Below are 13,357 nucleotides of genomic sequence, written 5' to 3'. Positions count from 1 at the left end.
GTGATCATCATGATGAGGTGTGCGAGGTGTGCAACCAGTGTACGATGCTTCAAATGGTTCAAATGGCTCTGAGCATTATGGGACTTAACATCTGAGGTCATCAGTCCCCTAGAACTTAGAACTACTTAAACCTAACTAACCTGAGGACATCACACGCATCCATGCCCGAGGCAGGATTCGAAACTGCGACCGTAGGGGTTGCGCAGTTCCAGACTGAAGCGCCTAGAGCCGCTCGGCCATAACGGCTGGCAGTGTACGATACTCCTTGGCCATCATGGTGTCTTACACGAGATCCGCTGTACCCATAAATGCTCACTCGAATATTCCCCAGAGCATAATGGAGTCACCTCCAGCTTGTTTCCTATGTGCAGTACAGGTATAAAGTAGTTGTCCCCTTGGAAGACGACGAATTCACACCCTCCCATCTGCTTGATGAAGAAAGTGTCGGGATTCATTAGTCCATGCAACTCTCTGCCATTACGCCAACGTCCAGTGTCGATGGTCATGTACCCTTTTCCGACATAGATACCGAAGTCGTGATGTTATTGGCACATGCATTGGTCGTCGGCTGCGGAGGCCCATCGTTAGGAGTGTTCGGTGCACTGTGGGTTCAAAAATACTTTGCCCAGCATTAAAGTCTGATGTTAGTTATGCCACAATTCGTCGCCTGTCCTGCTTTACAAATCTGCCCAACCCCTCGACTTCTGGCCGTAATTTCACATTGGTTTCGCCACGCGCTGAAGACAGAGGTTTCACCTTGGTTTCGCCACGTGTTGAAGACACTCGCCACAGTACTCCTCGAACGCCCTAGAACGGCCGAAAAATGATGCAGTTTCTGAAATGCTCGTGCCGAGCCTCCGGGCCATCACAATCTGTCCTCGGTCAATCTCAGACAGTTCGCGCGCCTTCTCGATTCTGCACACAGACAGCCCTCACTGTTACTACATGCACGGTGCGGGTGTCTGACTAGGTGACGCTGATGTCACCTGGGCGGGCTTACGTCGATAATAGGTTGGTGGTCATAACTTTCTGGCTGATAAGTGTATGCTGATACTGATTACGAAAGATGTTGCGAATCGAATTAATGGTAACGAAGCAGTAAATTAAAACATCATGCCCGATGCGGCAGTTTTTCTTGGATCTTAGTTGTTTATGATACTGTATCCCCTGGATTAGTTCCCGTGTAATGATTTAATTTTGCAGGCACATTTAGTGGTGTATGTGGATGCCGTCTACAAAATATGTTGCAAATAGAGTTAAAGTAAGGAAGAAGTAGATTAGGACGTCATGCCAGATGTGACACTTTTACTGCATGAACACCGAATATGTAATAGACAATAAACGTTTTCCCTTTCGTAATTTTGTGAGGTGTCTCTACCACAAAAAGTGTAGTAAGGGTTTCAAACTGAATGTAGTGTGGGTTTTGCGAGCATTGCGTTATACTTCTTTTTCACCCTACCCGTTTTCATAGAATGGTGGCTGGTGGTTCTTAACCCCACAGTGCGTCTTCCCAGATAGCAAGTGAAAAATATATTGGAAAATAGGAATGTTGTGGCTGAAGACTAAATGTTCTAATAAAATGGGGGCGTTCATTAGACAATGCAGCACATTCATTTCCGAAATCAGTTTGGGTTTATTCAGGATTCCAATACACCATTTTATTCCCCACTGTTTTGGGTACAAAACCATATTTTTCAATATAATGTCAGTTCATTGCGACAGCCCTACGCCACCTTTCTGGAAGGACCTGTATGCCCTCATGGAAGCGCGTCTGGTTAGCCGAGTGGTCTAAGGCACGGCTTTCCGGAGCGGGAAGGAGCGTCTGGTCCGCGGCACGAATCCGCCCGGCGGACTTGTGTCGAGGTCCGGTGAGCCGCCCAGTCTGTGGATAGTTTTTTGTCGGTTTTCCATCTGCCTCGGCGAATGCGGGTTGGTTCCCCTTATTCCGCCTCAGCTGCACTATGTCGGTGATTGCTGCGCAAACAAGTTCTAAACGTACGAGTTCATCACCATTACTCTACCACAGAAACATAGGGGTTACACTCGTCTGGTGTGAGACATTCCCTGGGGGGGGGGGGGGGGGGGGGGGGGGGGGTCCACTGGAGGCCGAGCCGCACAATAACCCTGGGTTCGGTGTGTGGCAGCGGATGGGTGGACTGTGGCAGTCGTCGTGGGGTTGTGGACCACTGCGGCTGCGGTGGGGAAGGAGCCTCCCCATCGTTTCTAGGTCCCAGGTTAACATACAGGGTGATCAAAACGTCAGTATAAATTTGAAAACTGAATAAATCACGGAATAATGTAGATGGAGAGGTACAAATTAAAACACATGCTTGAAATGACATGGGGTTTTATTAGAACCAAAAAAATACGAAGTTCAAAAAATGTCCGACAGATGACGCTTCATCTGATGAGAATAGCAATAATTAACATAACAAAGTAAGACAAAACAAAGATGACGTTCTTTACAGGAAATGCTCAATATGTCCACCATCATTCCTCAACAATAGCTGTAGTCGAGGAATAATGTTGTGAATAGCACTGTAAACCATGTCCGGAGTTATGGTTAGGCATTGGCGTCGGATGTTGTCTATCAGTATCCGTAGAGATGTCGGTCGATCACGATACACTTGCGACTTCAGGTAACCCCAAAGCCAATAACCGCACGGACTGAGGTCTGGGGATCTGGGAGTCCAAGCATGACGAAAATGGCGGCTGAGCACACGATCATCACCAATAGACGCGCGCAAGAGATCTTTCACGCGTCTAGCAATACTTTTTTTTGTTCTATTAAAACCCCATGTCATTGTCAATGTGTGTCAATTTTTACCTCTCTATCTACATTATTGCGTGGTTTATTAAGTTTTCTAATTTATACTGACTTTTTGATCACCCTGTACATACATGCATACATGCCCTCGTGGTACCACTCTACTGGAGCCCACGTCTTGTTGTGTCAATAACCTCTCCATCATCCACGTAGCGCTTCCCGCGGAGAGTATCCTTCATTGGGTCAAAAGAGCGAAATCGGAATGTGCTAGATCCCGACTGTAGGGCGGAAGAGAAAGAACAATATAGTCCAGTTCAGCTGAGAGACGTTTGATTGTAATCGGTACATCACCTCTAATAAGAGTGTCGGCCTTTCCAACACTGCAGGAGTCACAGCCGTGTGTGGTCGGTCGGTAAGAGGGAGATCAGATAGGTTTGAGCGATCTAGTTGCGATAATGAGACGCCTCGAACAACGACTCACAGCGCGTTTGATCACTGCCAGGTCTCTGTAAATATTCTGCGAGTGCCTATGAATATCTGCGATGCTCTGGTTTCCCGCCAAAAGAAACACAATGACAGCTCTCTGCTTGTAACGGACATCCTTCACAGACACCATTTTGAAGGCTATAGCGCCGCCACATATCGGAACTTTGTGAAACTATAGAGGCTGAAGCGGGATTATTCTGAAATATCCCACAACAAATTCCACATTTTTGCAACCGAAACTGGTCAAGAAAAAGATGTGTCGAAGTACTTATTGAGTGGCCCTCGTACATCACTAACCACAGGAACAGTCATTTTAGGAATTTGCCTGTCAATTTTTGCATTGCGTTTTGGATGACGTATTCCTATCACGATATTACGCTTTATCTTTGTATGTTATGGGTACCATAGGTCTGTCATGGGATATAACTGCATGGCCGAAAATATTTTTAAAATTTTTTTTAAATGTTTACAATTTAACAAAAGAATTGCAAAGCGACCATCCCAAGGCGAGTAAATTCCATTTAATTTCAAATTGTCTCTGTTTTTATGTTTTGCTTCATATTCGCTCTTCAGTAGCGACAATGCTGGTTTACTGGACGGAGTTATTCTCTACTGACTCATTCTTCTGTTACAGGTCGCAGAGTGAACACCTGATGCCGCTGCTGTGAGCTGTGCGGAACGCGGGTGAGTACTGCGCAGTGAAACAACAGTGCTACGTTTTCCATGGCTTCCGTGTACTTGGCAATCGTTCTGCGCTAGTTGGAACAGTAGTTCGCGTACAACAACCATAAAGACGTCATCATCAATGATTGTCTTCACGTATGAACATTTGTGTTATACCACTGGACAACTTCATTTTCCGTAATATGTATCCTCCTTCACGATTCAGGATCTATCCGTGATGATCGCACAGAATTACAAGGATGATGAAAAAGGAAAATGTACTAATCTGAGGGAAGAGACCTTGGCCTAGAAATTACTGAATGTGGTAACAAAGCTTTTGATAAAAAAAAAAGGAAAAGTGCTTATTTGAGGCAAGAAACTTTGGTCTGAAATTACCGTACATGTTAACAAAACTGTCGACAGAGTAGGGAAATAATTACCTGCGAAAAATTCGCACTCCTCTTAATCTGTACTTTACACATATTTTTATTTAGACACAATCACATAATACGAGACAAATTACACCTGGCGTCAACATTACAACTTCACTCTTCCAGCACACAAGAAAGAATGTTTCGTCTATGTTCTGGCATATTTAGCAATTACTCATAAATACAAGTCGTTCTTTTTAAACTCAGTGTTATCCTGTTCAGAAAAGCCATAACCTCTCAGTTACGGCTCTCTAGGCACGGTTTTTGAGAAAAAGACATTCAGAGGTTATTTAGAAAGTTACTTTTGAATGCATTACGGGAACAGCAGTGATCAGTGTCTTATAAATAATTACTATTAAAAACAGTCTTGATCACGATTTATATAACAAGGTGACCTGTTTCGACCACTACTGTGGTCATCTTCAGACCTATAAGTTGTATAAAAAGCTCTAATTAGAGGGCTACATACTAAGCAAATTACATAAAGTTATAAAGCTACAAAACGTTGAATTACCATTGAGTAGGAACTTCTTTCTGTTGGAGAATCACTACTGGCGAAACCAGTGCACGTCTTACTATATATAATGGAGGCTCCACACACTTCTGACTGCATGATGTCATTATTAACCAATGAGTTATAAGTCGAATTACAATTTAAAATTTCTTAGTTAAAAGAACATCGTCAAGAATTAGAAATAAATACACACTAAACTTAGCTTATTAAACAGCTATTCTCAATTAAGAAGCGTTAAAAATATTTAAATATGTAGGAAAATGAACTTCGGTTTGGCAGTACATGGGTTGCCCTCTCAAGGCCAGTCAGTGAACCATTTGGAACCACTGGTTGCTATGGTAAAGTTAGACGCCGTTGCAAAGATGAAGCAGCAGGCTTTTTTCACTGAAGTTGTTGTAAAGTCGATAGTCGAACTAGTGGTTGCCATGGTGAGGACAAACGCCAGTGCAAAGATGTGGCAGCAGGCTTCTTTCCAACGAAGTTGTTGCGAAGTAGAATGGCAAAGACTGTGGCGTCAGACGATGTATTATTGAGCAGCAACTTGTCTTTATTGAAACGAAAAGAGTAAGCTACAATAATCTGTAGCTGACATGTATACTACATGCTGCCCAAATACGATACGAAGTAGTTGTCCATATATATGAAATATTATCTATGAAGTTGATATGTAGATTACATGTGCATTTTTTTAAGGCGTTGCTATTCCTCAAGTTATATGCCAGTCATATAAGCAAATAAAAATGAAAGAATTTAAAATTATAAAATTATGAGCCAGTGTCAATAATAAAACGATGTGAATTAGCAATATGCAGTCTAAAAGCATAAAAGCAAAAATTCTAAAACAGATAGTCAATCATAAAATAATGTTTGGTAAAAGACAATTACAATGTAAAGATAAAATATTGGCTAAAAGTCTTTATAATTAAAAAATTTATATATAATTTTTTTAACCTTTTAAAACAAAGGACAGAAGAGAAAACATTCTAAAGCAGATCATCGAAAAGCTCAAAGAAATGTTTGTCTTTGAACTGAAGTTGTTCGTTTAAAACAGATAATGGATGACTTCTGTGAAGTGACAAAAATTCAATTTCTTCTAAGGTATTTAACAGTGGTCCTTTTGGCACAGTATGTAATATTTTCAAATTGCTGGAAATGCAACCCTCAGAATGATTTTATTCATCAAGAGGTTGACCAAATATTGATTTGATATGTGCAGTACCAATAGTATGTTCTTTGAAACATGTTGAAAAGTTACGGCCAGTTTGGCCAATATACTGTCTCTCACAGTCATTACATATTATTTTATAAACGCCTGACTTTTGGTATCTATTTGAGTCTCCAATTGTGTGTTTCAGTTTCATCTGTAGGCGGTTATTAATTTTAAATGCTATCGTCACGCTTGTGTTCTTAAATAATTTATTTATTTTATCTGAGATAGGTCCCATGTATGTCATTTGTGTAAATCTCTTATTGGAATTTATAACAGCGTCATTTTTTTCTTGTAATTTTTGATATAACAGATCAACCTGAAGGGAATTATAATTGTTAGCGACTGCTATCTGTTTTAATGTATCAATTTCCTTTTGGATTGCATCATTTTGGAGAGGTAATTTCAGTATCCTATGTATCATAGTTTTAAAAAATGCCATTTTGTATCTTAATGGATGGCATGATGTAGCATTTATTATTACGTCGGTTGATGTGGGTTTTCTATAAATGGAAGTATTATGTTTTCCATTCTGATTTGTAATTGTGAGGTGAAGGAAATTAATATTATTGTTACTTTTGTGTTCTACTGTAAATACAAGTTTTGGATGTAAATTATTTAAGTTGTTAGCGAAAGTGTCAATTTCTTCCTCAGAGCCGTTATATAATAGCAGTGTGTCGTCAACATATCTTTTGTAGTATATAATTTTATTTGTTATTTCTGGATTATTTTTGAAAAATTGGATTTCAACGTAGTTGACGAAGATATCTGCTATAGTGCTAGCCAGGGAATTCCCCATTGCAAGTCCATCTTCCTGTATGTTTATTTTAGTATTAAATGAAAAATAATTAAAATCTAGAGTAATTCTTAACAGTTCGATGAATTCTACTATTTCTTTGGGGCTCATGATTTTGTGATGCGTTAAGTTATCATTAATGATAGAGATAGTCTCTTGAATAGGTATATTCGTGTAAAGATTTGTGATGTCCAACGATGCGAACCTTGCGTTTTTTGGAATATCCACATCATAAATTAACTTAGTTAATTCGAAACTGTTTTTAATACTATAATTTTCTTCATAAACGTAGAAGCATTTTAAGATTTTATTGAGCTTTTTGTTCAGGTTGTAAGAGGGACTATTGGTATTGTTAACATTTGGACGAATTGGTAAATTTGGTTTGTGTAATTTGATTTGCGATCTCAACTTAGGTAAAGTGGGGTTCATAACTCTAAGTGTTATTTTATCTTTAGGTGAAAGTAAAGAGTCATTATCATCAATCAGCTTCTTACGTTTTGTTTGAAATCTTGAAGTCGGGTCTTTATTAACCTCAGTTATTCCATTAGCATTAAAAAATTGTAAAGTTTTAGAAACATAATCGTCTTCGCTAACAATGACTAGAGTATTCCCTTTATCTGCCTTGATTGCAATAGCTTTATTAGTTATTAACTTCTGGTTGATTTGCTTTACAAGTTTTAATTCATTATTATGTTTATTTTTATGTTTTTCATTAGTAATGACATTCATAGTTTTACGTGCAATGTCACATATTTCAGACCTACTAAATTGTGCATGTTTTGCAGCAATCTTTTCATGAGCAATCACACGTTTAATATTTGCATTGCTCAATTGTGGAGCTAAATTATATTAAATTAGCCAACATTTTATCTTTACATTGTAATTGTCTTTTACCAAACATTATTTTATGATTGACTATCTGTTTTAGAATTTTTGCTTTTATGCTTTTAGACTGCATATTGCTAATTCACATCGTTTTATTTTTGACACTGGCTCATAATTTTATAATTTTAAATTCTTCCATTTATATTTGCTTATATGACTGGCATATAACTTGAGGAATAGCAACGCCTTAAAAAAAATGCTCATGTAATCTACATATCAACTTCATAGATAATATTTCACATATATGGACAACTACTTCGTATCGTATTTGGGCAGCATGTAGTATACATGTCAGCTACAGATTACTGTAGCTTACTCTTTTCGTTTCAATAAAGACAATTTGCTGCTCAATAATACATCGTCTGACGCCACAGTCTTTGCCATTCTACTTCGCAACAACTTCGTTGGAAAGAAGCCTGCTGCCACATCTTTGCACTGGCGTTTGTCCTCACCATGACAACCACTAGTTCGACTATCGGCTTTACAACAACTTCAGTGAAAAAAGCCTGCTGCTTCATCTTTGCAACGGCGTCTAACTTTACCATAGCAACCAGTGGTTCCAAATGGTTCACTGACTGGCCTTGAGAGGGCAACCCATGTACTGCCAAACCGAAGTTCATTTTCCTACATATTTAAATATTTTTAACGCTTCTTAATTGAGAATAGCTGTTTAATAAGCTAAGTTTAGTGTGTATTTATTTCTAATTCTTGACAATGTTCTTTTAACTAAGAAATTTTAAATTGTAATTCGACTTATAACTCATTGGTTAATAATGACATCATGCAGTCAGAAGTGGGTGGAGCCTCCATTATATATAGTAAGACGTGCACTGGTTTCTCCAGTAGTGATTCTCCAACAGAAAGAGGTTCCTACTCAGTGGTAATTCAACGTTTTATAGCTTTATAACTTTATGTATTTTGTTTAATGTATGTAGCCCTCTAATTAGAGCTTTGTATACAACTTATAGGTCTGAAGATGACCACAGTAGTGGTCGAAACCGGTCACCTTGTTAAATAAATCGTGATCAAGACTGTTTTTAATAGTAATTATATTTAGAGAGTGTCTTAGCATGCAGTGCCAGGTTTGTATTAGAGTAAAAGGGTAACATTTTCAGCAACATCTCCAAAACAACAGCCATCTCGGGGACGTTTGAACGCCGTCTCCAAGCATCGCTAGCGTCAAAACGGTCATAGAGCTCTGGCAGGAAACGGAGCAGCCGAGACAAGTTGGTCATATAAAATAGTGTTTCCTTTTATCTCCTCTAAACACGCTTAAAATCTGTAGACGCGGTATTTAATACCCTGTATTTAAACATAGACGGCTTCCTATTTCGTTTAGCGCAAGGGATCGTACTATTGAGAATAAGAAGCGTACACTGCTTGCTCTCCACCCTTTCTTGGATAATTGAAGCTGTACAGATTTGAATTAGAAGCTTCTGATGAACCCGCCTTCTGGGCGCAGTCGTTTACAAGTCTGTGTTTCTTCATCTGAAATCTTGTGAGCAATGCAGTAGTGACAGTGTGCTATTTCAAATGCTATAGTTATGAATAAATGTGTAGTGAAGTAGACTGTGAGGTTATTTGTACGTGCTTCGCACAGTCTGAATTCCACATATTTTATCCGACTGTTTAAAAACAAGAGCATTTCCGGAATTTAGCCCCAGTGATACACGCTTAGGAATCCTAATTCATTCATGACACGGCAGTGGTTGAAATTTGTGATTCAGAGATATTATCGCGCCCCTGTGGAGGAGAATACGACCTGTTAAGTCGCTCCTGGGGCACGGTTAAAGCCGTGATTGTCATCACGCGACGCACATCAAAGAGACTACATTAGAGTGAAAAATATGTGTAGAGGCGGAGGTCGTGGCACCTGCAATTACAGTGGCAGCCACTTAACATTCACAATCTCCACGTATGGTCCCCTAACGAAGTGGGGTCACTGGCGTGGTAGCCAGAGAGGAATAAACGGTGTGGAAGTAAACAGTAAAGGAAAGAGGAAGAAAGAAACACAAACGCTCCAGAGAAATTACGGCGGTACGCTCATATTCTGTGCTTTATCGTCGCTGTCAGTTTTCTACAAGCGGTTCTCACTACCGGTTTGCAGACCCAGTATGCACTGCCAGTTCAGTGACTCTTATGTATTTGATGTCTGCATGTAGCAGAAAATGACTGAGTTTATTCTTTTTCTATACAAGAAATTTATTTACGGGAGCTGCCATCGCGAATACAGAACGTTTAGGGAGGAATAGTAACCGTTTTAGTACGTCTAACTACAGAATATTTTGCATAAAACATGTCATATAGCATGTGTCCGATTTTCATTGTTATCACCACCAACAGTGATGGAATGGGCATTAGGTTCAACATCATTCTTAGCAATCGCAGCATGATTACCAACAACTGCAAAGGACAAAGGAAAAAACATTGTTAGACCCAGTCTTTGGCTGTTCTTTTAGCAGACATTCCTTTTATACCTGAAGCTGTCACGTCACCGAAGGCCAGGTCTAGAAAAGTCATACATAAAGCATTAGTACTGGGAAGCTCTCCATACAAGGATCAATTACGAAGTAGAGCTAAACCTTCCGCTAACCTAAACAGAAAGCTACCTATAGTGAATCGAACTTAAAGCACCAACACCAGTGATTTGCTTAGTGAGCTATGTCGAAATCGATCAATGGAAGACAAAATTCAGTGCGTGGCAAGTAGGAAGGGGGTGCATGTAACTTGCTCTGAAGATAGGAAGAACAGTAAAAGAAACTTTTATTTTAATCGCAGGTAAGTCCCTGAGTGACGCAGAGTTTGTACTGCCTCGTAGTTTATTTTTTAAAATAGCCTAGCTTTCACATCATTTCGTAATAATGTCAGTTTAGAATTGTACGTCGTTTTTTTTATGCTAAGATTCAACATTCTTCACTCATATTAAAATTAATATCCACTCAATCACCCTTTCCTTTTCTTAATTACACTGCGTGGCCATATTCAAATTCACCCAGTCGTTATACTCGAATGACAGGGGTTTAATCAAGAAATTTTGGACATACATCTAATGGTCCATTCATGAAATTCAACTGTTCCAGTGATAGAAACAGGTGTACACGAACAGACCTTTTCTGAAAATATTTCAGAATTTTTTCGAGATGGTGTTCAAAGTATTGCAAAATAAGCCTTATATCCTACAATGTAGGTTAAATGAGGATTTCTGATGTTCAGTTTCACAACATTTGAAACATTGGATTTCCTTCAGTTGGAGAAAAAGGTTAGTTGGTCCGTTGATGACATCATTACCCTGATTCTAAATAAATTGATAACATGATTTTCTGCAACTTTCTGCTTGCAAAGATACGTACCAATAGTGCATTGTATTGAAATGAGATTTTTGCAGTATAGAGAGAGTCTTATAGAGGAACATATTTACCTTTTTTGTGCTCTGACAGGTGTATTTTTCCTCTGGTTCCCTTCTTTTCCCTGCTACATCAGGGTGTGCTGCTTATGCTCGTAGAGTATAAAACAAATTGTGTAGGACAGTAAAATTTTCACAAATTTCTTTTATGTACTTCGATACATATATATACCTTGACAAGTATAGACAACAAATAAATAGGCATAATATGAGAGTAGCACAAAATCGTTTGCTTCACATTTTTACTGGATACTTCGTTCATCGACCGAAATTCGCCAAAACCGCCGGGCCCACGGTTCGTACTTCAAAAGAGTAAAAATGTTATAAGAAATGTTCTACTGAAATTGTAGTCTCTCCAGTTTTACGTAATTTTTGGCAGACATTTTAAATTCGTTTTTGATACGTTGAGACTCCTTGTAGCCCATTATCTGTCACTCCAATACCACTTTGGACGTATCTGCAATGGCGTGAAGTGCTGATTATACAGGGACAGCAGTGACCCTAGAACCTTTGCCTTGTGTTCACTATGTAACTTCAAACTACATTTACACCTCAGGTCAGATATTACGTGCATATTTTACTTGCGTAAGTACGTAACTTTGAACCTCTGGACCTCGGTAACGGTTAATGATACTGAAAAAAGTTTAAGGTTCCACGGAAACATGATCTTGACAACATATGGCAAAAATTAACTATGAACAGAATTTCAGAAGTGGCCAAATTCACAATTTGTACTTTTCGCACCCAAAAATTATGGTTCTTCGTATGTATCTTGATGCTCGATCCAGATTTACTAAAACAGGAAAATGTCGTTCCTAGATTCATCTCTAAAGATTGTATTGTTAAAATTTGAGCCATTTGTTATAGTTAATTATTTAAACAATTGCGGCCCACGATGCAAAATCAGATAAAAACCGGTTTTGGAGGGTTTCTGCACGTCGGAAAAAGTTTCGAAATTCCTCGAGAAAATATGTTAAATATTTCGACGGTCTACGGAAACAAAAATTATAGAACTGGTCTACCCCACAACTGGTACGTTTTGTATCTAAAAATCATTTTCTCAGAAATGGCCCATGAACAAATGAGCCTTTTATAAGCCAACTAAAGCCCACCTTAGGACACAATTAATAAGAAAGGACCAACCGATTTGCTTTATTTACCTGAGTTGAAGAAAGTGTGTAATCTTTAAACTCTGACCCTTTACTCAGCGATAGCTATAGTATGTTCGTTCTCCCGACAGGCATACGAATGGTCCCTAGGCCAAGGGCTATCCAAACCACTTGAACCCTTATCTCTGTGATCAATAACACCCGAGATACCCTGCAAACCACGTTTCCACTTGCGGTTTTTTGGAAGATGCTGGTACCGTGCAATACGGTGCACGGATCGATATAGAAAGAAGTTAACGCAGAAGTAGGTGGTGTAGATGTTCTTAATTTGTTCTCTGAAATAATACGCTACACTCAGAACTCTCCAGTAGTCTTAACGAAATGCTCTTAGTAAATCTGAAACAGGGGCAGTGAAAGAATGTAACAGGTTTAGTTGTTCATCTTTCCCACGGCTTATTAGAGTGGAGCGATCGACAAAAAATGTGAAATTGGTTCTTTGAGCCGGCCGGAGTGGCCGTGCGGTTCTAGGCGCTACGGTCTGGAACCGCGTGACCGCTACGGTCGCAGGTTCGAATCCTGCCTCGGGCATGGATGTATGTGATGTCCTTAGGTTAGTTCGGTTTAGGTAGTTCTAAGTTCTAGGGGACTGATGACCACAGCAGTTAAGTCTCATAGTGCTCAGAGCCATTTGAACATTTTTTTGGTCCTTTGAACTCTCTGCTAATCACATTAACATGATTATTGCAAAGTACCGATGTGTACGTAGATGTAATTTACGCAAGACACAACCACGAACCTCTTACAACCTCTTAATCATTATGAAAAAAATAAAAATTGTAGATGCTCATCAAAATAGCGTGCACAACTATAGATAGGTCTGTGTTGGATCAACTTTTGCTCAGCTTTCTAAAAAGAGAATCCTAATCTAGGCTTGATCGTTCATCTTATTTTTTGTATGAAAATCGAAATAGGACCAGCGAAAGTACATTGGATGGTAACCAACAGTCATTCAACCCACAGTACAGTATCGACCAGCAGTTACAGTGCATGAGCAATGAATAGTACGCTGGGAGTACATCATAATTACTGACAGGTT

At 39.3% G+C, this 13,357-nt stretch overlaps 1 long non-coding RNA gene across 1 annotated transcript in view; it reads left to right on the top strand.

Annotated features, from left to right (window-relative positions):
* Positions 1–13,357, top strand: part of LOC126473143 (uncharacterized) — a 1,059,929-nt gene that overhangs the window by 746,528 nt on the left and 300,044 nt on the right. Inside the window, exon 3 of the long non-coding RNA XR_007586417.1 lies at positions 3,888–3,937. This is a non-coding gene — a long non-coding RNA (uncharacterized LOC126473143). The remainder of the gene's footprint in view (positions 1–3,887; positions 3,938–13,357) is intronic.

This window comes from Schistocerca serialis, chromosome 4, assembly GCF_023864345.2.
Source record: "Schistocerca serialis cubense isolate TAMUIC-IGC-003099 chromosome 4, iqSchSeri2.2, whole genome shotgun sequence".
In the NCBI taxonomy this organism is placed as follows: domain Eukaryota; kingdom Metazoa; phylum Arthropoda; class Insecta; order Orthoptera; family Acrididae; genus Schistocerca; species Schistocerca serialis.
Note: the sequence above shows the minus strand (reverse complement) of the source record. Positions and strands in the feature narration are given on the sequence as shown.